At 43.3% G+C, this 25,226-nt stretch overlaps 1 pseudogene; it reads right to left on the minus strand.

Moving 5' to 3' along the window:
* Nucleotides 1-1,508: 1,508 nt before the first annotated feature.
* On the minus strand, nt 1,509-2,247 carry LOC142435824 (kelch-like protein 7 pseudogene; annotated as a pseudogene).
* Nucleotides 2,248-25,226: the final 22,979 nt, after the last annotated feature.

The raw sequence follows: 25,226 nt of genomic DNA on the forward strand, positions 1-25,226 counted from the left end.
ATATATCCCAAACATCGATAGGTATGGTAAGAGGGAAAATAAAATAAAAATCTAGGTTTTCTATATAAGAATCTATCAAGAGTGTACCAGGCCTAAGAATGGCCTGCCATTTTGTCAAACTACAGTGGACACAAAAGGCCACGGAACCCATCGCCTAAATTATGCAGAGATATCAAGCCAAAAGAGGAGCCCCCACTTAAAATGAGGAGCACAAGAAATAGTCTGTCATCTCTAAAGGAGAATTTTCCAATTAGAACACCGAAATGGCAATGGTGAACCTTCCTTGAAATGCACAATGGTTAATATATTTCTGCCCAACATACTCACCCTTCTCTTTCCCTCAGGATCATAAAGCAATCTTCCAAAAGTTGTGGGAAAAAAAAAGAAATCTGGTTATTTTTAATTAAATTTCTCAGTGAACTATTTGAAATCCAATTATCCTCTTTTCATAGATTAAAAGTTCTTCTCTCTTCCCTGGCATCCTCAGAATGGTATGATTCACCTTTACAATAGAGTGCCAAGAAGTCATTTCTTGACAATATTTGAAAAAAGATTAAGATTTCCTTTTCTATCATTTTTCAGCCAGTAATTAATACAGTAATTCCTCCTGTCATCATTTAAATCCAAGGAATATATAGAGATAATAGTGTATAAGTTTATTAGCTCCAAAAAATATATTGACTTAATTCTGGAAAATTACATGTTACTACTGAAAATGTTCTCTGACGGAAATCAATTTAATAATAAGGAAAAGCCACCATTCCTGGCAGGTATAGGGCAGCTATGGGAGGGTCTCAATGAATGACAGCTAATATCATTCCAGATTTCTGAACAATGCCAAGTATAAGAATTTAAAAATAATTACCAAGCAATCCTATTTAATAAGTAGCCTACTTATATCAGAGTATAAACTACTGTTCACTTTGCATGAGGCAAGGTAAATAATTTCTAACAAAAGCTGCCTCTGCAATTATTATATTAGAAATAATTAATATGAAAAAATATAAATAGGTCCTAGTAAGTGGCAAAATATTTCCAAGACAAAGTTTTATAACAAAAATAAGGGAGGGTGGGCACATTTAATATAAATACTGAACATATTGTGATGGAATTCTAATAATGCTGGCTTTTGAGAATAACATACTTTATTGAATGAGACTTTTTTTGAAAATTTGGGGTCAATTCTTCAGTTACTTAAACTGTTCTACTTGAAGACTAAAAACATGTGTTTGGATATACAAAATAGTTATCAACACAGGTAATTTTAAAGAGCAAAACATGCATCAAATGAAATTTCTGAAGTTACATTCTCACTTCAGGATCGTGTGCCATATGCACCTTTTTCCAACTTTGGCTTAAAATATCTACAAGACTGTGGTCTTTGAGGCCTTGCTCCATCTGCCAGTTCTTTCTGATCCTCAGGAGACAGTAGATGATACCGCATTCCATTCATCACCATCTTAAGGCACTCAGGATTGTCTTGAATGAGGGATTCAAATGGGATGGTTTTACATAAGAAATTTTTTTGAGATAAGACGAAATCTGACGTTAGCAAGGACATCCACCATAAAAGGCTGGCGATTCGGTGCATCATGTCTCAGCCACCTGACAGCAGCATCATAAACCTCCTCCTCTGCGCTCACGGTCAGGGAGTCCTGGTTGAGCAGACTTGTTACTAGCTCAGCATCAAGGTGGAGAAACTCCTCAGTTTTGGAAACGTCAGGGAAATTATGGTCAATAAAGGCATCTGCAGTGGCTTTCAACTCAGGACAGTCTAGACGCTCTGCTAGAATGCTTAGACCGAGACAGTTTGAAGCATCCACTTGCTCTTTCAAAAAATCAACACACATGTTCTTCACAGGTTCCATTTGGTACTGGTTTGCGGCATCCAACAGAGACTGCACATTGTTGGTATTCACAGAAACCCTTGCAGTGTAAGCAAATTCCACCAGGTGTTCAATAACGTCAGGGTCTGCGTCTGTCTTTGAGTTCTACTTCAGAGGATTTTGATTCGAGCATGCCAGTTGTGAACATGACATTAAAAACTGGGCTGGCTGCAGCCAAGACCACACGATGAGCAAGGATCTCTCTTTCCTGGACCACGAGAATCACATCGCAAAAAGTTCTCTGCTTTCGCATGCCATTCATGACTGCCATGGAGCCCACCAGAAATTTCGCTTCTTCCCAAGTGTCAGGTTTCTTCTTGGTCTTTCTCTTGCTGCTCTGTGACACCCTGGAGCCTGACATCCTCCCTGAGCTCGACTCTTGTCTGAGGCTCTCCGGGCTTGGTGCAGATTGTGGACTGCAGACTGCGTTCCGGCAGTGGTCCCTTCTGTGTGAGCCGAATGCTGAGGGCAGGCTGACTGTGGAGGCGGCGGCGGCTCACCCTCTGCGGAAACACCAGGCTGGGCTGTGTGGTTCCGGCAGCAGCTCCAGGGCAAGCTAGGCTGCGTCCGGGACAGAGCTGTAGCAAGGTGGTGGATGAGCCTAGGATTCCGAAAACAAGACATTTTTTGGTAGGGAAGAAAAAAAGGCTAACAAAGAGAGAAAAATAAAAATTCTTCTATCCATAAAAAAAAAAAAAGATGATTTGGACACATACCAGAGGGACTCCGTAGAACCCAGTCAAGGAGAGTTGCTTAGAGGGAAATTCACCACTGCTGGAACATAGGAGGAACATCACAAAGGTAAGTAGCCACAGACCCATGGGGTTTTGAGGGCTTTTGGCACAGCTCAGTGGAAGCCTGCTGGGGCGTGACCTTGGCCCCGCCACTCTATCTGCTGGAGCAGGGACCATCTGGAGCCTGTAGTGGGGATTGGTCTCAACACAGCCACAGTATGCTTTCACCTGCCTCAGGGCTTGGACAGGACCCGTGCAGCTCCACCTGTAGGGATCAGGGTTCAGCTACACTGTTGCTTCTGCTTACATCTCTGCTCTCTGTTCCTCCACAGCCCTAGAAGGCTGTTCAGGGGCTTTTTCACAGCACAGCCACAGCTTGCCACTTCTGAGTCTGGGCAGGGACTAAACCCATACCCTGGCAGCTCCACTGGCAGGGATCAGGGTTCAGCTACATTGTTGCTTTTGTTTATATCTCTGTCTCTGTCCCCCATGGTCTTTGAGGGCTGCAGAGGGACTAAAGCCTTGCAGCTCCATGGGTGGGGAGTGGGACTCAGCTGCATAGTTGCTTTTGTTTCCCTCTCTTCCTTATATTCCCTGCACAGTCGAAACAGTCTTACTTTTAATTTTTTTCCCTCCTCTTTGTCTCTTTCTTGTTCTCTCACACTCCACTGCTGACCTCCAGAACACTCCCTTTGGCCTAGGGCATTTAAGACTGTACCACACCCAGCTAGGTGAGCTCCAACCTGTGTAGCTTGCCCGAGGCTAGGGAAAGGTCCTCTTTCCTTCCATGGGAAACTGCCCAACTTATCACTGGGGAATTCCTGCCCGTGGCCTGTGTACCTGGGGGCATAAGGCAGCTCAACCAACACTCATTAACATTCCAAGCTGTTGCAAGAACCTCTGCTCACCAAAGAAGGCAACCCACCAGCCTTCTGTGACTCTCTCATGATAGGGAAATGACAGGAGGATAAAGTGGTAGGTTAATTCCATAGTGAAATAAGCTATAGGCAGTTCGAAGAAACACTCCTACAAGTCTCCCAAAGAGAGCCAGTGCCCTCCGACTCCCTGGAAAATGGTATCTGGCTCCTCTAAAACAACACAATGCAAACAGCCATCAGCCCCAAAGACCTCAACATAAAAATGTGAGAAACAAAGGAAAATGGCAGAAGATGTCCTAAACATAATGACATGCATAGAAGAAGCAGACATGGTGCTGCCACAGAAAGAAATTTTCAGAATGCTACTTGGAGTCATATAGGATATGAGGGAAACAATACAGAAAATGGATAAAATGATGGAAGAGGTAAAAGTCATAAACCAAAGGGAAATACAGGAGTTTAGGGAGGAGACAACAGAAACCAGTAGCAGCCTCTTGGACTTTGAGAAGCGATGGAGGAATCAGAGATCCGCATCAATGACTTGGAGGACAGCCAAGAAGACTTTAACAAACACAGACAAAAATCTAATAAGATCATCAGAGAAGCTGAAGAAAACTTAAGAGTTATGTCTGATGCTATGAAGCGGAACAATATTAGAATTATTGTGTTACCAGAGGAAGACACAACAAAGAAGTCATCTGAAACAATAGTGAGATAATTCTTGGAGGAAAGCTTCCCCAGCATAATGAGTGAAAACCAGGCAACCATTCTGGAGGCGGAAATAGCACTAGCTAGACTAGATCCCAAAAAAGAAGTCACCAAGGCACATAACAGGTAAATTATCCAACTTTGAGGAAAAGGAGAAAATCAGAAAGGGGAGCAGCTAGGGAAAAAGAAGCAATCACATATAAATGTTCTCAAATAAGAATATGCTCAGACCTATCAGCAGAAACTATGAAGAAAAGGAGTGAGTGGATTAAGATATTCCAAAAATTGAAGGAAAATAATGCAAACCCAAGAATACTCTACCCAGCCAAATTATCGATCAAGATAGATGGAGAAGTTAGAGTCTTCCCACACAAGGAAAAACTCAAAGAATACGTTAGAAGAAACCCAGCCCTACAAAAGATCCTTGCCGACGCAGTATGGGCAAAAGAGCAACACTGAAAAAGCATATATAAGAGACCAACACCTAGAACAACCTCACCCAGAGGGCAACAAAGAGAAAACAGACTTCAAGATAACATTGGCTTAAGGATGGAAAGAAGTCAAGAATGATACTCACACACATGCACAACACACTAATGAGAAAGGAACGTGTGAAACTCCCAACACAAAAGGTATAAGATGACATCACAGAATCCGCAGATGGAGATAATAAACCTGAATATCAATGGACTGAACTCAGGCATTAAAAGACTGAGACTAGCAGAATGGTTTCGAAAACACAACCCATCTATCTGCTGCCCACAGGAGACACATCTCAAAGCTACAGACAAAAATCGCCTGAGAATCAAGGGCTGGAGAAGTCCTACAAAGCAATCAGCAATACAGAAAAAGCAGGGTTGCAATTCTAATCTCGGATGAAATTGACCTCCGAGTGCCAACCAAAAAAGAGATAAGGAGGGACACTATATAATGCTCAAGGGAATGGTAGGCAAAGAACCACTAAGCATTGTAAACATATATTCCCCGAATGAGAGACCCGCTGAATACGTCAACCAAACACTACGAAAAATTAAAAATGAAATTACAGACTTGACGATTATAGTGGGTGACTTCACCACACCACTCCCTGAGAAAGATAGATCACAGAGAAAGAAACTCAACAAGGAAGCTAGAGAGCTGAACTCCACAACTAGAAAATTTGACCTGATAGATATTTACAGAGCTTTTCATCCAAAAACAAAACAAAAAAAATTCATGTTATTTTCAAGTTCTTATGGCACATATTCGAAGATAAACCACATGCTGGGGCATAAGGCAAATCTACATGAATTTAAGCACATTGAAATAATACATATCTCTCGCTCTGACCACTGTGTCATAAGGCTGGAAATCAACAAAAGGAAGACAAAGAAACAAGAGCAAACAATTGGAGGATGAATAACTCTCTACTGCAAATGGAGTGTGTACTGGCGCAAATTTGAGATGAAATTGGGAAATTTCAAGAAACCAACGAGAATGAGCACATTAAGTTCCAAAAGTTATGGGACACAGCAAAGGCAGTCATCAGAGGAAGTTTCATAGCAATACATGCACATCTGAGAAAGGAAGAGAGACTCAGGACTGATATGCTGGCACAAAATTTACGACTAGAGCGGAGTCAGCAGGACAATCCTACTACTAGAAAAAGAAAAGAAATTATAAAAATCAGGGCTGAGATTCAGGAGAGGGAAAATAAGAAAACTATACAAAATAAACTATAGAAAAAACGAACCCCAATCCTACACAAAATCTTCCAGAGCATATAAAAAGATGGCAAACTCCCAAATTCCTCCTATGAAGCTAGTATAAGTCTGATACCAAAACCGGGCAAGAATCCCACAAGAATCGAGAACTACAGATCAATATCCCTAATGAACATTGATGCAAAAATCCTTAACAAAATACTAGGCAACAGACTACAAAAGAATATAAAACAAACATTTCACCATGACGAAGTTGGATTCATTTTCAGGGATGCAGGGATGGTTCAACATACGAAAGACCATTAGTATTATTCATCACATTGACATGAAAAATTATAAGAATCACATGATAATATCCATAGATGCAGAAAAAGCATTCGACAACATCCAACACCAATTCCTGTTTAAGACACTAGCGAGTAGAAATGGAAGGAAAGTTCCTGAAGACAATACAAGCTATATATGATAAACCAACAGACAACCTGGTAGTCAATGGAGAAGACTAACACATTCCCACTGAAAAGGGGGACCAGGCAAGAATGTCCTTGTCCCCACTCTTATTTAATATTGTGCTGGCGGTTTTATCTAACAGCATAAGGCAAAGAAGAGACATCAAAGATATACGTCTGGGGAAGGAAGAGGTGAAACTATCGTTATTTGCAGATGATATGATTTTATATATGGAAAATCCCAAAAGTTACACAAGGGGAGTACTAGAAGCAATAGAGGAGTTTGGCAAAGTGGCAGGATACAAGATCAACAAAAGTCCATCACATCAGATAAGGCCACAGAAGGGGAGATAAAAAAAGGTGTTACCTTTCACAATAGCCAAATACAAATTGAAATATCTAGGGATATACCTGACTTAAAAAACAAAAGATCTATATGGGGAAAACTACAGAACACTATTGCAAGAAAACAATAGTGACCTCAACAAATGGAAGTGTATGCCATGCTCATGAAATAGAAGACTCAATATAGTCAAGATACCAGTTCTGCCAATGGCACTATATAAGTTTAAAGCAATCCCTATACAATTACCCTCATCTTTCCTCACAGAAGTGGAAAACTAATGATGAACTTCATATGGAGAGGGAAGAAACCTAGAATTAGCAGAGAACTCCTCAAAAAAAGGGCTTGATTTACCTGACTTCAGCATATACTATACAGCCACAGTTGTCAAAACCACATGGTATAGGTACAATGACAGATACTCAGACCAATGGAAAAGAACTGAAAACCCAGAAATAAAATCATCAGCATACAGGCAACTGATCTTTGATAAGGGTCACACACATATCAAATGGGAAGCAGATTCCCTCTTTAAAAAGTGGTGCTGGCAGAGGAGGCAACAAATTGAAAAATGGGATATACTGAAAATAAAACACTTGTGTACATCTAAAGAATTCACCAAGAGAGTGATAAGAGAGTCCACAGACTGGGAAAACATCTTTAGCAATGACACATCAGACAAAGGCCTTATTACTAAAATTTACAATACGCTGCTAGATTCCAAAAAGAAAAAAAACCAATAGCCCACTTGAAAGATGGGCAAAGGACTTGAACCGAAATTTTACGGGGACAGAAATCCGAATGGCCAACAAACATATGAGAAAAAGTTCCCGATCTTTAGCCATAAGAGAAATGCAAATTAAAACAACAATGAGGTACTACCTGACACCCTCAATGGTAGCCCAATTCAAAAAACCAGAAAGCAACAAGTGTTGGAGGGGCTGTGGGGAGACAGGAACTCTCATCCACTGCTGTTGCACTTGTAAGTACGTACAGCCATTATGGAAATTAATCTGGCGATACCTAAAACAGATGGAAATAGAGTTACCATATGACCCAGCAATCCCCCTACTGGGCATATACCCAGAAGAGGCAAGAAACAAACCAAGACCAGACATCTGTGCTCCAGTGTTCATTGCGGCACAGTTCACAATTGCAAGGACTTGGAAGCAACCCAAATTTCCATCAACTGACGAGTGGATTAAAAAAACTGTGGTATATACATACAATGGAGTACTACGTATCACTAAAAAGCAGTGATGAACGTATGAGGCACATAGCGGCATGGGAAGAACTGGAGGAAATCATGCTAAGTGAAGTAAGTCAGGCACAAAAGGACAAGTACAACATGAGCCCGCTGAGGTAAGAATTTAAAATTTTTTTAAAAAAACCAAAGTGGCATAGGGGGAAAAGCTACTGTATACAAACATTTGTGGGGTGAAGACTGTGTAGTATGGCTGAGACCAGACCAAAGCCAGGGATGCACATGGTAGACAATGGTGGAGGAGGGGGGGAAAGGAAAACAAAAGGAAGAAAAGAGTAGTGGGGGAATGGGGCACTAATCCACCCAAGGGAGGGTATTGTTGCTATCTCCACAGGGAAAGTGGGACCAGACTTCAACCCAGTGCCGCAAGGTGTGAATGCAATATCCAGCGTGGTGTAGGGAACCAGTGGAGAGGTCTGGGAGGCTGGCCCCAGCACCATAAATTAAGTGGATTCCTGCCCCTCCCCCGAAAATAATTTGTTCCAAAGGACGACATTGACTCTGCAGCTCCGGGAGATGAACATATCTTATCAGAGCACACGGGAGTAGATGAAGGGGCAGGAGGAGAGAGTGCAACACAGCCTGGCCCACAAGGCCGTGAGGATGATGTTCCTGAGTAGAGCAGCCAGTCCATAGAGAGAACAACATGGCTGGCCCCACTATGAGAAATGATGCCCCTCATTGGCTAAGGGCTATACAGGGGACTGTACCGGAGACACAGTGTGGGAATTGCACCTGACCTGATCCCACCACACTGAGGCAAAGCACTGGGGGAGTGCAGCAGAACAGCAAGGGAATGGAGTGTCAAGGTCCACAGGGAATGCTGAAAGTGGACTTTGGGGCCAGGGCGTGGTGCCCTAACAGTCTAGACTGGAAAACGCTCCTAAGGGCCAGCAAATGATCCCTGAACTAACTACAAGCTTTGCTCTTGGGAAGTTTTTTGTTTTGTTCTGTGTCAGTGGTTTGTTGTTGTTTTGTTGTCAGGTTGTATACTGTTGCTTTGTTTTCCTCAGTCTTGTTTTCGTGCATGTTAGTGTCTCCACAGGTCTGTCTGAATAGGACAGGCTGGATGAACTATCTGGAGGAAAAACTACGGGACCGACAGTTCCGGGGGGACTTGAGGTGGTGGGTAGGGTGGGTAAGGAAGTGGTGTTCACAAACACAGGGACAAGGGAACAACATGGGACCCCAAATGGTAGAGAAGGGGGAGTGGCAGGTCTGGTGGTGAATGATCAAGGGTAAGGTTGCTTAGAGAAGAGGTATACTCTAGCCCAGGTGGCGACGAAGCATGGTAGTAGGGCAGGAGGAAAGTCAAGGGAGATGGAGGAAAGAGCTAGGAGTCAAAGGGCATTTATGGAGGTCTAGACAAAGACATGTACATGCAAATATATATAGGAGGATGGGAAAGTAGATCGATGTGTCTATATTTATAGGTTAAGTATTAAGGTGGCGGAAGGACCTTGGGCCTCTACTCAAACACTCCCTCAATGCATGAATACTTTCTTTAATTAAATTGGAACTCTATGATGCTCACTCTCCCGACACAACTGCTGGAGCCAAAGTGGGTGAACAAGGAAATGTGGTGAAGAAAGCTGATGGTGCCCGACTATCAAAAGAGATAGTGACTGGGGTCTTAAAGGCTTGAAGATAAACAAGCGGCCATCTAGCTCAGAAGCAACAAAGTCCACATGGAAGAACACACCAGCCTGTGTGATCGAGTTGTCCCAAAGGGATCAGTTATCAGGCATCAAAGAACAAAAAAAATCCTATCATTGGCTGCACACCTCCATGATAGGATCGCTGAAGACAAATGGGTGCATAAGCAAATGTGGTGAAGAAAGCTGATGGTGCCCGGCTATCAAAAGAGATAATGACTGGGGTCTTAAAGGCTTGAAGGTGAACAAGCGGGCATCTAGCTCAGAAGCAAAAAAGCCCACATGGAAGAAGCACACCGGCCAGTGTGATCATGAGGTGCCAAAGGGACCAGGTATAAGGCATCATGCAAAAAAAAAAAAAGATATATGTGTGTATATGTATATATGTGTGTGTCTATATATATATATATATATATATACCATATTGAATGAAGGGGGAAGTGCAGAGTGGAGACCCAAGGCCCAAGTTCGGCCAATGGAGATCCCCTCACAGAGGGGTTCAGGAGAGGAGATGGGTCAATGAGGGTGCGAGGTAGTACCGATGAAGAACACAGCTTTCCCCCGGGTCCTGGATGCTTCCTCCCCGCAACTACCATGATCCGAATTCTACCTTGCAGGGCTGGATAGGGCAGAGGTTGTACACTGGTGCATATGGGGGCTGGAGGCACAGGGAATCCAGGGTGTATGATACCTTCAGGACCAGGGGTGTGAGGGGCGATGCTGGCAGAGCGGAGGGCGAGTGGGTTGGAAAGGGGGAACTGATTACAGGGGTCCACGTGTGACCTCATCACTGGGAAAGGAATGGCAGAGAAGTGGGGGAAGGGAGACTCCGGATAGGGCAAGATATGACAAAATAACGATGTGTAAATTACCAAGGGCACATTGGGAGGGGGGAGCGGGGAGGGCAGGGGAAACAAAAAAAAAGAGGACCTGATGCAAAGGGCTTAAGTGGAGAGTGAATGCTTTGAGAATGATTGGGCCGGGGAATGTATGGATGTGCTTTATACAATTGATGTGTGTATATGTATGGATTGTGATAAGAGTTGTGTGAGTCCCTAATAAAATGTAAAAAAAAAAAAAAGAATGACGAGGGCAACAAATGTATAAGGGTGCTTTGCTCAATTGATGTATGTATGGATTGTGATAAGAGCTGTATGAGCCCCAATCAAAATATTTATTAATTAAAAGAAAAAAAAGTGTTGCTGGAAAAATATGGATATTTACCTGCAAAAAATGAAGCAAGACACTTATCTCACTCCATGCACAAGAATAAACTCAAAGTGCATCACAGACCTTTAAGTTAAACTCCAAAGTATTAGGGCCATGAATGAGGGAATTGGGACCAACTTGGGAACTTTGGCACAGGGAATACATAGGTTATCAGAAATAGGGAAGGACACAAACAGAGGGGGCACAATTTGACAAATGGGATATCCTGAAGAAAAAACACCTGTGTACATAAAAAAAAATTCACCAAGAGAGTTATAAGAGGGTCCACGAACTGGGAAAACATCTTTAGCAATGACACATCAGACAAAGGCCTTATTACTAAAATCTACAATACTCTGCTAGCTTCTGAAAAGGAAAAAAAAAAACTAATTTCCCACCTGAGAGGTGGACAAAGGACTTGAACAAAAGTTTCACAGGGGCAGAAATCAGAATGACCAACAAAAATATGAGAAAACGTTCCCGATCTTTAGCCATAAGAGAAATGCAAAGTAAAACAACAATGAGTTACCACCTAACACCCTCAAAGGTAGCCCAATTCAAAAAAACAGAAAGCAACAAGTTTTGGAGGGGCTGTGGGAAGACAGGAACTCTCATCCACTGCTGGTGGACTTGTAAGTATGTACAACCACTATGGAAATTGATCTGGTGATATGGAGAACAGATGGAAATAGAGTTACCATACGACCTAGCAATCCCCCTTCTGGACATATACACAGAAGAGGCAAGGAACAGACCAAGGCCAGACATCTGTCCTCCAACGTTCATTGTGGCACAGTTCACAATTGCAAGGACTTGGAAGCAACCCAAATTTCCATCAACTGATGATTGGATAAAAAATCTGTGGTATATACATGTAATGGAGAACTACACATTGCTAAAAAGCAGTGATTAACGTATGAAGCACATAACGGCATGGGAAGAAGTGGAGGAAAGCATGCTAAGTGAAGTAAGTCAGGCACAAAAGGACAAATACAACATGAGCCCACTGAGGTAAGCATTAAATAGAAAAACGAAAAAGGGGCATAGTGAGAAAGCTATTGTATACAAACCTTCTTGGGTTGAGGACTGTGTAATATGGCAGGGACCAGATGAAATCCGGGGATGCACATGGTAGACAACAGGGGAAGAATTGGGAAAAGGAAAAAATAAAGGATGAAAATAAGGAAGAGATGGTGGAGGGGTATGGGGCGTTGACCCGTCCAAGAGGAGGGTATTGTTTGTGTGTCCACAGGGAGAGAGGGACCTGATTCGACCCAGTGCCCCAAAGTGTGGGTGTGACACTCTGTTATGGAGTGGCGAGACAGTGGAGAGGTCTGGGGGGCTGGTCCCGGTACCAAATACTGGATGGATGCCTGCCCCTCCACCCAGAAGAATTTATGTCAAGCAACAGCGTTGAGTCTGCAGCTCTGGGAGAGGGACATATCTTGTAGGCGCACACAGGGCCAGATGAAGGGGGAGTGGGAGAGAGTGGAGCATATCCTGGCCCACCAGGCCCTGAGGACGATGACCCCAATTAGAGCAGTCAGTCCACAGAGAGGGCCACATGGCCCATGGGGTCAGCACCAGAGACACAGTGTGGGAATTGCGCCCGATCTGAACCCACCACACCAAGGCAAAGCACTGAGGGCTTGAAGCAGGCAGCAAGGGAATGGAGTGGCAAGGTCCCCAGGGAATGCTGAAGCTGGACTTTGAAGTCATTGTGTGGTGCCCCAACAGACTGGACTGGAAAACACTCCGAAAGGCCAAGAAACGATCCATGAACTAATTAGAAAAATGATGATTTTATGCATAAATGATTCTAAATATATCATAAGTACTATAGTTGATAAACTCAAAAATGTTTTCGGCTACATTTCAGCACATATTAACTTTGTACATCAATCCTTACTCATTCACTGCTAATCACCATCTCCCAAACCATTAACCCTTATACGTTAACCTGCTGAGTATCCTTACAGCACACTGATAACTAGCTGAAAAGTCATGCATCCTCCAGAACTACAAACACCCTGCGCATCACCTGATGTCACAGCAAAGTTAACATGTGCTTAACAAATCCAATGACCATACACACTAAATCTAACCTAAAGCAGTTATTCCAATTCTTTGAATGAGAGTCACAACCTGGACTATAGTCTATCAACTTAACCCTAACCTTATGACCCTACATCTCAAGTGCAGAAATTACCCCCGAAAACTCCAATGCTTAAACATTATTTCTACATCATTATCACTTAACATATATGCTCCTAATCAACTCAAAACATAATCTGTTAGGCAGAAACTTTCTAAGTATAATGACCTTTAATCTGTCCACCAACATCTGAAACTCAAATCATCACAATTAACTCCTAATTCTATCCCTTGATTCTTGTTCTTGAAGCAGGAACATTGATTAATCTCAGGACCTGGCTTCCAATCGTTAAGTACAGACTCAGTCTTTAGCACACTAAAACCCTAAGCTAGGCACCAAACCTAACACACCGAAATAACTCACGCTGCTAATTATGTGTGTGGACCTGTCTCCTCTCCCAGATTTTACCTATATGTAAGAGACTGCGAGAGGTAGACATGCAAAATTAGGAGACACCAACACATCCTCTGTTTTCAGTTAACGTTTACAAATGGTTCATGAAATTTGGCAAAATGAAGGAATATATAAATGTTTAAATATGACAAAAAGCATATGACCAAGAGCTAGCCCAAAACATTTGTGGTCATCTGCTCTACTGTGTCCTACACTCAAGGAGTCTTCTCTGCTATTAGACATATGCAGGGATGTGGTACCCAATAACCAAGGTGACCAAGAGCGAAATTGTACTTGCTCACTAATTGGTAGGTCACAATGTATCCTGGTTTCTCCCTCAAAGATGTAGTGAATCTGTGTTTAATGAAACAAATAAAATAATGGATATTCTACCTTTGACTCCCTCCATTCCCTCTTTCCCAGGGACCCTCATGTCAAAAGAGATGAACGTGGTATCAAATTAAAAGTACCATGATCTCCATTTTTTGAAACCGTGATCTCCATTTTTCACAACATTGGACTTTTCCCTCAGAATTAACGGCTTTGAGGAACATGTAACACACCCTTCTAACCCTAAAATATTTGGGTTTGTAACTACTTGAGTTTCCAGAAAACCAACCACTTAACCTCACAAGACATACTTCAAGTAGGAGCTGCAGCTTCACCCTTAAGTGTAAAGATGTTATTCCCATGGACATCCTATGGGTCCAGTGCCAGGAACGACCTCTCAGCGCACACTGGGCTCTCCACTCTTGGAGAAATAAGTCCTACAAGAGTCACTCGTGATAACAACAGTGGCCAACCCCGCGCTGACTTAATCGGTTAAATCCTGACCAGGCACCCCGAGTGTGTGGATATCTAAATATACCCTGGAATGAAAGTGAGACCCGGATGTGGACAAACCAGCAACTAAGAAGTCGTTAGTGGAGGTTTCAGAGTCAGCGTGTTAGCACAGGCTGAATATCTTTGAGCTCAACCCAGGGGCTTCCGGAGGCAAAAGGCTATGTTCCTCCCTGAGCCTGTCTTACATACCTACTAGCTGAGGGTACCTGGCATGTAATAGGTCCCCGAGCCTAGGTTCCAGGTACTCTTATCTTCCAGGAAGCACAAAATATCCAAGCAAGGATGATCAACACAGCACAGCCTGATCTGAAATCCAAATCCGCCTGAATTTCAGCACCTTCAATTATCTGCGTCCAGCCTCACCTGGATCCTTAGCAGGAGCTGGAAATTAAGGAGGCAACGTGAGAGACTGATTAAAGGGTAATCACCTTTAATTACACCAACATCATTATTAAATCAGTGAAATTTATACTCCAGGAGCCTTTCTCATTGGAATATCCATCCTTTGGTGAGTGCAGAAAATCAGGGGTTCTCAACCTTCCTTAAGGCCACAACCCTTTCATACAGTTCATCGTGTTGTAGTCCAAACATAAAATTATTTTCATTGTTACTTCATAACTGTCATTCTGCGACTGTTATCAATCAGGTGAACCCTGTGAAAGGGTCGTTCGACTCCTAAAGGGTTTGTGACCCACAGGTTGAGAACCACTGTTCCAGATGAAGGCAGAATAAACCCGGGGTGGATTGGGTGAAGTTGCTGTAGGAGATGTTCTTAGGGAACACTTGGAGCTATAGGAACACCTTTCAAACATAGACACACAGGCACACACATGAAAATATTAGCAAATAAGAACGTCAAATGTACGCAGAGAATCCAAAAGCCAAGTGAATTAAGAGACCATGAATAACATTTAATATAAAATAAGGGCTCACCCAAAACCCAGAGCTTAGCATCATGATTTGTGTGTTTGTTGCCTTATAAAATGTAATATTTGATGACACTTTTTTCTCTTAATCTCATTTATCAAACAAGGTTTATTCATCAGTAAATTAACTCTCGTCAAACTTCATTGTGCATTGTTCACCCAGAACCACCCCTTAAATTTTATATATTATCTCTCTCTCTGTCTCTCTTTTTCACTCTCTTTCTTTCTCCTTTCTGTGTGGACTGCTTAAATTTTTTCACATTTTTAATTTATGAATGCCAAGAGGGCACTACACCATCGTCGCAAGGCATAATTGTCAATGAAAGCAAATTAATTAATTTAAAAGAATTTTTAGCTCAAATATGTCTTTTTAATTATATGTATCTTATTTGGAGATGTTAAAATAAATGGGATTAACAATGAATGGTAAAATTTTTTATCACCATTGTTTGCAAAATTCTGCTCAGAAACACAGAGAAGACTAAGGCCAACATCAGCTTGAGACATGATGTCCCCTAGCTGGAGAGTACATTGCCAGAGAACCATACGGGTGATACATGGTGTGTAATGAGCCTGGTCTGACCCTCACCTCCCTCCACAGTGGTGTGAACCAATAAGGGATCAGAGCAGGTCTGCAATGGGAGCCAAGCCGAGCCATAATGCCCCTGAGTAGCTGCAAAAATAGACTTCAGACTAGAAGGAGCAGTTTCCGGAAACCCCCAGGACTGGTGGGGAGATAGTCATAAAGGTCAGCGGTCAGACCTAGGATTATATATGCTTTCATGTTTGAGGGGTTTTTTTTGCCTAGTTTCCCTCCACCCCTTTTTAAATCAATATTTTCTTTTTTGTTTTGTCTACGCTTTTGTTGTTTTGCCTGCCAATAGAGGCATGGGAAGTAACTGGACCAATTGTTCTGGAGGGCCTTGGGGGAGAAGGGAGTGGAGAGAGGTAGCGGTGATCAAACAATTCCATAGATAGGGGAACTACTATGGAATTAAATGAATAATGAGGAGGACTTAGACATCCTGGGGATGTTAGAGCAATAGCAATTTAGCTGAGAGGTATTACTAAGAGACAGAAAAGGGTTGAGTGTGATGGTAGGACAGGGGGAATGAAAAAAGAAATACAGAAAAGATCTAGGAAGCAAAGCTATGGATAGAGGTATAAACATATCGGTGTGCATGTGTGAATATATTAATTCACAAAATAGAGGTATTGGATTATGTACATATATTTGTATGGCCATACATTGAGGAAGTGGATGGACTTTGGATTTCAACTACACAAGAACACTTTGTTCTAACAACGTGCCAATTTTACTGCAATTTTATTTAAACTCAAGTTAATTGGGTAAAAACATAACAATGGTTGAGAGAGAAGACTTAATAACACATTCTATGAGACCAGTAATAATCTGATACTAGTATCAGATAATGATACTTCCAAAAACTGTAGACCGATATTGATAATGGAGCTACATGAAAAAAATTTTTTTGTAAATATTAGAAACCGAGTCAGACAATATTTGTTCAATACTTTCGTGATTCCCTTCTTCCCTGTCTGCTAAATCCTGTCCTTGATCTTACTTACATGATGGGTTAGCCTAGTAGGGGGTGAGTTCAGTTCCGGACATGAGAGTGACCAAAGGCCATTTCCTTGAGGGTCTCTTTTGTGAGTCTGAGTTTGGGTCCATATTTTTTTCACACTCTCTCCAGGACTTTCTAATGGCATCCTTTTGGAGCACTTGGTAGCGGTGGCTGGGCACATCTCCTTCTGCTGATCAATCACTAACTTTAGGTGAGCAACCCAATGGGAAGTAGCTTGTATAACCGATGGAAAGTTTTGGATTCTCATTGCATGCTATAGTGGGTGGGGTGGATCTACAATGAATGAACAAACCCCTGTTTGAGAAGAGGGTATAAGTTGGTCTGCTAACTTAAGACTAGCACTTAGGAATCACCTATAACACCCCAGGAGAACGAATGAGCGTTCTACTCCAGCAAAGATTTTCATTCTTGGAAACTCACCAGGGAAGTTCTACCCTGTCCTATAGTATCTATCTGAGTCTGCATTAACTCAATGACAATAAGGTTTTTATGGCGGGGGTAGGGGAAAGGGAAATTAAAGATTTATCCATGGAAACAGAAAACTCACATGAAAGCAGGTGTGGTAGCTACATAGTTTCATTTCAACTTGGTAAATAAGTCTAGGGGTGGAGGTTAGCCTGTTAGTAAGGTCACAACCTGATGATGCCTCCTGGGGGCATAACCTTCTCATGTAGAATCTGCAAACTTCCACTCTTTTTCCCTGGAGCTGGGCTACCCTCTCTTTCTGCTTCACCTTCCTGCTATTGAGTAACTTGGAGAGCTGGAAGAGCCACATGGAAACCCACACCAGCCCTAAATGCTTCTACCACAATTTGATACACAAGATTTTTCACTCACAGGCCTATGGTCCTCCTGCATTCCTCATCATTGCATGTGCTGTGTGAATCTGAAGAGGAAATTATGGACCAGTATCAGACATAAGGGCTAATATCAGACTTATATGGTTGATCTGGATTGTGGTGTAACGTTTTCTTGTTACCTATTAGTCATTGCTGTAAATCTCTTTCTTACACATATTTGAATGACCCTGGATTTGTTTCTCTAGTCAACCCAGTCTAACACAACAGGTATTTCCAGAGAAGTCGCCCTTTAGTTGGAAAATCTAGACTGCTTCCCAAGATCTATTGATAAGATGTCTCCATCAGAACTTGAAACATAAATCAGTTTTATTCAGAAAATATTGGCTGATAAGTGACGTTTGTGGATTCCTGATAAAGTCAGGTGACAGTTTTCTGTACATTCTGTGGAACTATCTGACCATATTGGGAAATGTAACACAGTGTTACAATTCTCCTATCTCCATTTTCAGCCAGCAACTCTGGAATATGACTTGAACTTTCATAAAGAAATTCCAGTATATCAGGCATAAAAGAAGCACAATCCTTATGGATACAAGTTAGTCGGGAAATACTTCACTTTGATCTTTCCCATAAACACTTGTTCTGAGAGTCCTGGCAGCCAAGAGTTCCTTGCAGGAAACAAATTTAAATTTAAAATAACTCAACTTGGAAAAGCCTTCCCCACGGTCCATAGACTTGACCTCTTGGACCGATTGAAACACAAGGGATTTTAAATTAAATTAGCGGAGTGCATGAATCATAATAAGCACCATAGAAGAACATAACTCTCATGTTTAACTGTCCCCAAAGCTTCATGATGAAATCAAACAAGGAGATAGTACAAATTCCAACTCTAAGGACAGGCAAGTTTAACAACCATTCTCTATTCTACGTTCTTCCATACCCTTTTCAGTGCTCCTGCTTAATTTTTATTTTTTAAATTTTGTTAAACTGACATATAACTTACCTAGATGTGCATGCTAGGTACTTCTCTTTTCCTAAAAATCAGTCACACACTACAGTGCTTTAGGTCGCAGAATAATTCGTTACCACAAGGTTTAGCAAGGGCCTTAGTTATTGCTTCACCCCCATTAACACCTTTCAGGATTGGATTGTTGGGTGTTTCCATGTAGTTAGGAGGATGCACATCCAGGGAATCTGATCACAGGCTTATACACCCAACGTACATGATTTTATTTCACCCACGTCACCCATGCACTGTGTCTGCTATGAGGGAAAGTACTGCTGCCTTGGCCTTTGTTATATGAGTCTTTGCAACTGCACTCTCAGCCACAGCTGTGGGCACTCTGGTGAGGACCACCTCTCCTTGGCCCCTCCCTCAGCCCCATCCCAGGCCAGCCAGGCCACACCCACCCCATCACCAGGCACCTGTGTTGCTGCCTCAGCAGAAATGGGCAGGGAAGAGTTTCCTTGAGAGGAAGTGATGGCAGAGATCCTACTCCTCCCTGTCCCCGTCAGCTCCTCCCACCCCAGGTCACACTCAGAAAGGGTCAGAAGTGGAGGTGTCTTAGCTGGAACTATATCTCAGAGCAAGAAAGCCGCTGTCCGTTCTCTGCTCGCTGTGCCAGAGAAGGGCCCATAGCCTGAGCACCCCTTTAGTGACCCTCCCAGGTGGGAGGCACTGGGCTCCGGGAAATGTATGTGGGCAGTGGCCATTTTAGTCCAGCTGACTAGGGTGCAAGCGCCCTTTCTCTCCCCCTAGGAACCCTGCCAGCACTTCTCTTGGTGAGAGGTGGGCCGGTGTCCCTGAGACCGGTCCTATTTCCCCGCTTTCAGGTTGGTTGTGGTCAATGGTGGGAGTCCCTGTTGGAGAAAAGGGATCCCACCTGGGGTTTTGGGCTTCAGGGTTCCCTGATTCTCTCTTTGTGGGTCTCCTAAGAACCCCTCCCTTGTTTCTTTCCACACAGGGACGCCTCCTCCCCTAGACTCCTTGCTCCTCCTCAGCTCAAAGGTGAGCCCCGGGGTCTTGTTCTGCTGACCTCCCTCTGGATCCGACCAGAGTCTGTTCTACGGGCAAGATCTCTTGCTGGTCTGTGACAGAAACGTCTTCGCTGGCTTTAAAATATTGATAGTGGCCTTTTTTCTTATTCCATGTTTATATTTTTATCTATATTTTACTGTTTTTTTCCTTTCCACTAAAATTTGTTTCAGTTTGTTATGGTTTCTCAGTTTATGAAACACAGGAGTGGATGACTACAGATAAGAAATGATAGGAGGGTTTGTAGGGGATGTCCAGTTGGGGTGGGGGTGGGTGGTGTCTGAGTTGGGGAAGGGGAGGCGATTTGGGGAGCAAACAATGAAGGAAGGAGGGAAGTGAGCACTAGAACTAATGGTGACAACAGAAGTCATTTAAAGGTGATTTAATCATCATGGGGAAAAAGACAATGTTCAATGGATTGTTGTTCGAATTGTACAATTCTTCTTGAGATGTTTGAATTGTGGGATATGTCCAGTAAGTGCCCCAAAAGGTATTAAAAAAAAAGAAGGTCTCCATCATGAAAACTAATGAACTAAATAAACTATGCATGAGTCAAAAACCAAAGCGAAACATGCAAACCAAACACTAGGTAGTGCCAACGTGTTTGACTTCTTTCTCTGAGATGCAAACGGAAGTGACCCTGAAACGGGCCCTTGGGTTTTGAACGTTGTGAGGCTGAAGGACAATTTACTTGGAGCTAGTGTAGTGGGCAATGGCCTTGGTGCCCTCAGCCATGGCGCGCTTGTCCAGCTGTTCCAGTAGTTGCAGATGCACAGCCGTCTGAATGTCCCAGGCGGTGGTGGTCGAGTAGTATGATATATGGAGTTTAGATGATGTGGGTGATGTACACGAAGGTGTCATTGTTCAACAAGTTCACAATGCCCATGACCCTTGGTGCTGGAGTCCACGTGGACTTCCTTGAGCACCTTGTTCACATACACAGAGTAGGCCTCCTTCCTCCGCTGACATTTCTTGCTGTGCTTCCACTGAGCCATAGCTGCATCCTTTTGGGGCCCCTCCATGGGGCAGGGACTTAGCGGGGTCAGCTGGGTTGTTTGACTGGGACGGTACACCTGGAAAAGTTACCGCAGGTGTCCTAAGGTGAGCTCAGGGAGGATAGAAACTCTTGTGGAGAGTCAGGGAAAAAGCTAGCTTGATCTTGATTTTCAGTACGAATACAGACCATAAAAGTGGAGCCTCATGATTCTTCTGACCTTTTGACTTTTTAGAAGGAGGTGTCAGAAAAACTCCCACAGGGATAAGTGGCATGTGTTGGCCAAGCATTCACAGGGACTGTCTGATGTATCCCACTGCCCTCTTCTTTGCTGTCTATCACCCAGGGAGGAGGCTATACGTAGATTCTTGTAATCAGTTGCCCCTTTCTACCTCACATTCCCTCCACCCTCCAGGCATTGCTACTCTCACCACTGGTCCTGAAGGAGTCATTTGTCCTGGATTTCCTGTGTTTCCAGTTGCTATTTGTATCAATGTACATCCTTTGGTCTAGCCAGATTTGTAAGGTAGAATTGGCCTCTCCAGATTTGTAAGGTAGATCATGATAGTGAGGGGGGAGAAGCATTTAAGAACTAGAGGAAAGTTATATGTTTCATCGTTGCTACCCTGCACCCTGACTGGCTCATCTCCTCCCCACAATCCTTCAGTAAGAGGGTGTCCAGTTGGCTACCGATGGGCTTTGAGCGTCCCCTCTGCACTCACCCACATTAACAATGATATGATTTTTTGTTTCTTGATGCGTGATACCTGATCCCTTCGACAGCTCCTGGTCACACAGGCTGATATGTTTCTTCCATGTGGGCTTTGTTGCTTCTGAACTAGATGGCCACTTGTCTATCTTCGAGCCTTTAAGACCCCAGATGCTATATCTTTTGATAGCCGGGCAAGATCAGCTTTCTTCACCACATTTGCTTATGCACACGTTTGTCTTCATTGATCATATCAGGAAGGTGTGAACCCACTGATAGGATTTTTAGTTCTTTGATGTCTGATAACTGGTCTCTTTTGCACCTCTTATTCAGACTGGCTAGTGTACTTCTTCCATGTGGGCTGATACATCTCAGCTAGATGGCCACTTGTTTATCTTCAAGCTTTTAAGACCCCAGATGCTATATCTTTTGATAACAAGGTACCATTAGCTTTCTTTCTCAAGGTAATATCTTTCCAGCACTGTAAAAAGGTGTTGATCCCCTGATACATCCAATGCAATGCAGCTGTTGATCTCTTGACTGTTACTTTCACCATTCAGAGTGGTTTTCTTTTTTGGGGGGGGGGGCAGTGTTCATAAACTAACCTTTTCTGGAAGGAGTTAAAATTACTCAAGCTTAGATTAAGAATGTTTATCAAGGAAGGATTCAGATAATGACTGGGGTCGGGAGGAGGAAGCATTTAGGAACGAGAGGAACATTGTTTTTTTCATCGTTGCTACATCGGACCCTGACTGGTTCGTCTCCTCCCCAAGACCCTTTTGTAAGGGGATGTCCAGTGGCCTACAAAAAGGCTTGCAGGTCTAGCTAGACCAGGGGATGTACACTGGTAGAGGTGGGAACTGGAAACACAGGTAATCCAGGGTGGATGATCCTCTCATGGCCAATGGTGTGATTGGCAATATTGGGAGGGCACGGGGAGGGTGAGTTGGAAAGGGGGAAGCAATTTCAAGTATCTACATGTGACTTCCTACCTCAGGGACAGACAACAGAAAAGGGTATGAAGGGAGACGTGGGACAGAGGAAGATATGACAAAATAATAATTTATAAATTATCAATGGTTTATGAGGGAGTGGGTAGTGGTGAGGGAGGGGAAAATGAGGACCTGATGTCAGGGGCTTTGGTGGAGAGCAAATTTTTTGAGAATGATGAGGGCAATGGATGTACAAATGTGCTTTGCACAATGGATGGATGTACGGATTGTGATAAGAGTTGAAAGAGCCCCTAATAAAGTGATTTTTTTTTAAAAAGAAAGAATGTTGATCAAATAGGTCCAACTTTATTCTTTAACCAGCCTGCTTCAGAGCTCTGCGATTGAAACATGGACTTAAGACCTAGGGGAATGGTGAGTCCTATATTCCAGATGTTTATGGTGAATGGGCATGACAGAGTCAAAAATAAATAGTGTATTTTTCTACTAGCTTGACTTACATACTAGTTTTATAGGGGCACAAACATACACCCCTGTCAAATAACTGCCACTTCACAACTTCCTGACTAAGAAACTCACTAGGGGTTGAAAAGCGCAATGTCAATGACATCACACCAGCATATCCAACTAGCCACTTCAGGCTAATGTCTCCCTACTTTCTCACAGCCTCTTCCCGTCACATTCGTTTTGTGATCCTACCCTTCCAGGCTCCTGGTGGAGAAAGTTTCACAAGTGCATTCCAAGATACTACCTTTCTATCTCTCCCTAGAAGTCCAAAACTATGGGTGAGATGTGGGTGTTAGTCCGATAATCAGGAAAAGGGATTACTAAAATGAAATGTAAAGGGGAAGAAATTGTTGGTAGAAAGGTACACAGATAGTAGCACTGAAAGCATTGGTCATACCTCATAATTCTGTAAATTTTTAAAGTACATTGTAAATGTTTTTCTGTTTTTGTTTTTTTTATTGAAATAATTCTTTTCTTTTTTTTACATTTTATTTGGGACTCATACAACTCTTATCACAATCCATACATATACATACATCAATTGTATAAAGCACATCCATACATTCCCTGCCCCAATCATTCTCAAAGCATTTGCTCTCCAATTAAGCCCTTTGCATCACGTTCTCTTTTCCCCCTCCCTCCCCTCTACCCCATCCCTCATGTGCCCTTGGTAATTTATACATCGTTATTTTATCATATCTTGCCCTATCCAGAGTCTCCCCTCCCCCCTTCTCTGCTGTCCCTCTCCCAGGGAAGAGGTCACATGTGGATCCTTGTAATCAGTTCGCCCTTTCCAACCCACTCACCCTCCACTCTCCCAGCATCGCCGCTCACACCCTTGGTCCTGAAGGTATCATCCACCCTGAATTCCCTGTTTCTCCAGCCCTCATATGTACCAGTGTACAGCCTCTGCCCTATCCAGCCCTGCAAGGTAGAAATCAGATCATGGTAGTTGGGGGGAGAAAGCATCCAGGATCTGGGGGAAAGCTGTGTTCTTCATCGATACTACCGTGCACCCTAATTAACCAATCTCCTCTCCTAAACCCCTCCATAAGGGGATCTCCAGTGGCCGACACTTGGGCCTTGGGTCTCCACTCTGCACTTCCCCCTTCATTGAATACGGTATGGCCTCTTGTTCACCTTCAAGCCTTTAAGACCCCAGTCACTATCTCTTTTGATAACCGGGCACCATCAGCTTTCTTTACCACATTTGCTTATGCACCCATTTGTCTTCAGCGATCCTATCATGAAGGTGTGCAGTCAATGATATGATTTTTTGTTCTTTGATGCCTGGTAACTGATCCCTTCGGGACCACTCGATCACACAGGCTGGTATGTTCTTCCATGTGGACTTTGTTGCTTCTGAGCTAGATGGCCGCTTGTTTATCTTCAAGCCTTTAAGACCCCAGTCACTATCTCTTTTGATAGTCGGGCACCATCAGCTTTCTTCACCACATTTACTTGTTCACCCACTTTGGCTCCAGCAGTTGTGTCGGGAGAGTGAGCATCATAGAGTTCCAATTTAATTAAAGAAAGTAATCATGCATTGAGGGAGTGTTTGAGTAGAGGCCCAAGGTCCTTCCGCCACCTTAATACTTAATCTATAAATATAGACACATAGATCTATTTCCCCATCCTCCTATATAAATATTTGCATGTACATGTCTTTGTCTAGACCTCCATAAATGCCCTTTGACTCCTAGCTCTTTCCTCCATCTCCCTTGACTTTCCTACTGCCCTACTACCATGCTTCGTCGCCACCTGGGCTAGAGTATACCTCTTCTCTAAGCAACCTTACCCTTGATCATTCCCCACCAGACCTGCCACTCCCCCCTCTCTACCATTTGGGGTCCCATGTTTTTCCCTTGTCCCTGTGTTTGTTAACACCACTTCCTTACCCCCCCTAACCCCCCCACCACAAGTCCCCCCGGAACTGTCGGTCCTGTTGTTTTTCCTCCAGATAGTTCATCCAGCCTGTCCTATTCAGACAGACCTGTGGAGACACTAACATGCACGAAAACAAGACAGAGGAAAACAAAGCAACAGTATACAACCAGACAACAAAAACAAACCACTGACAAAAAACAGAACAAAACAGTTCACAAGAGTAAAGCTTGTAGTTAGTTCAGGGATTGTTTGCTGGCCCTTAGGAGCGTTTTCCAGTCCAGTCTGTTGGGGCATCACGCCCTGGCCCCAAAGTCCACTTTCAGCATTCCCTGGGGACCTTGCCACTCCATTCCCTTGCTGTTCTGCTGCACTCCCCCATTGATTTGCCGCGGTGTGGTCGGATCAGGTCAGGTGCAATTCCCACACTGTGTCTCCGGTACAGTCCCCTGTATCGCCCTTAGCCAATGAGGGGCATCATTTCTCATAGTGGGGCCAGCCATGTTGTTCTCTCTATGGACTGGCTGCTCTACTCAGGAACATCATCCTCATGGCCTGGTGGGCCAGGTTGTGCTCCACTCTCTCCTCCTG

This window comes from Tenrec ecaudatus, assembly GCF_050624435.1.
Source record: "Tenrec ecaudatus isolate mTenEca1 chromosome 2 unlocalized genomic scaffold, mTenEca1.hap1 SUPER_2_unloc_1, whole genome shotgun sequence".
Taxonomy (NCBI): domain Eukaryota; kingdom Metazoa; phylum Chordata; class Mammalia; order Afrosoricida; family Tenrecidae; genus Tenrec; species Tenrec ecaudatus.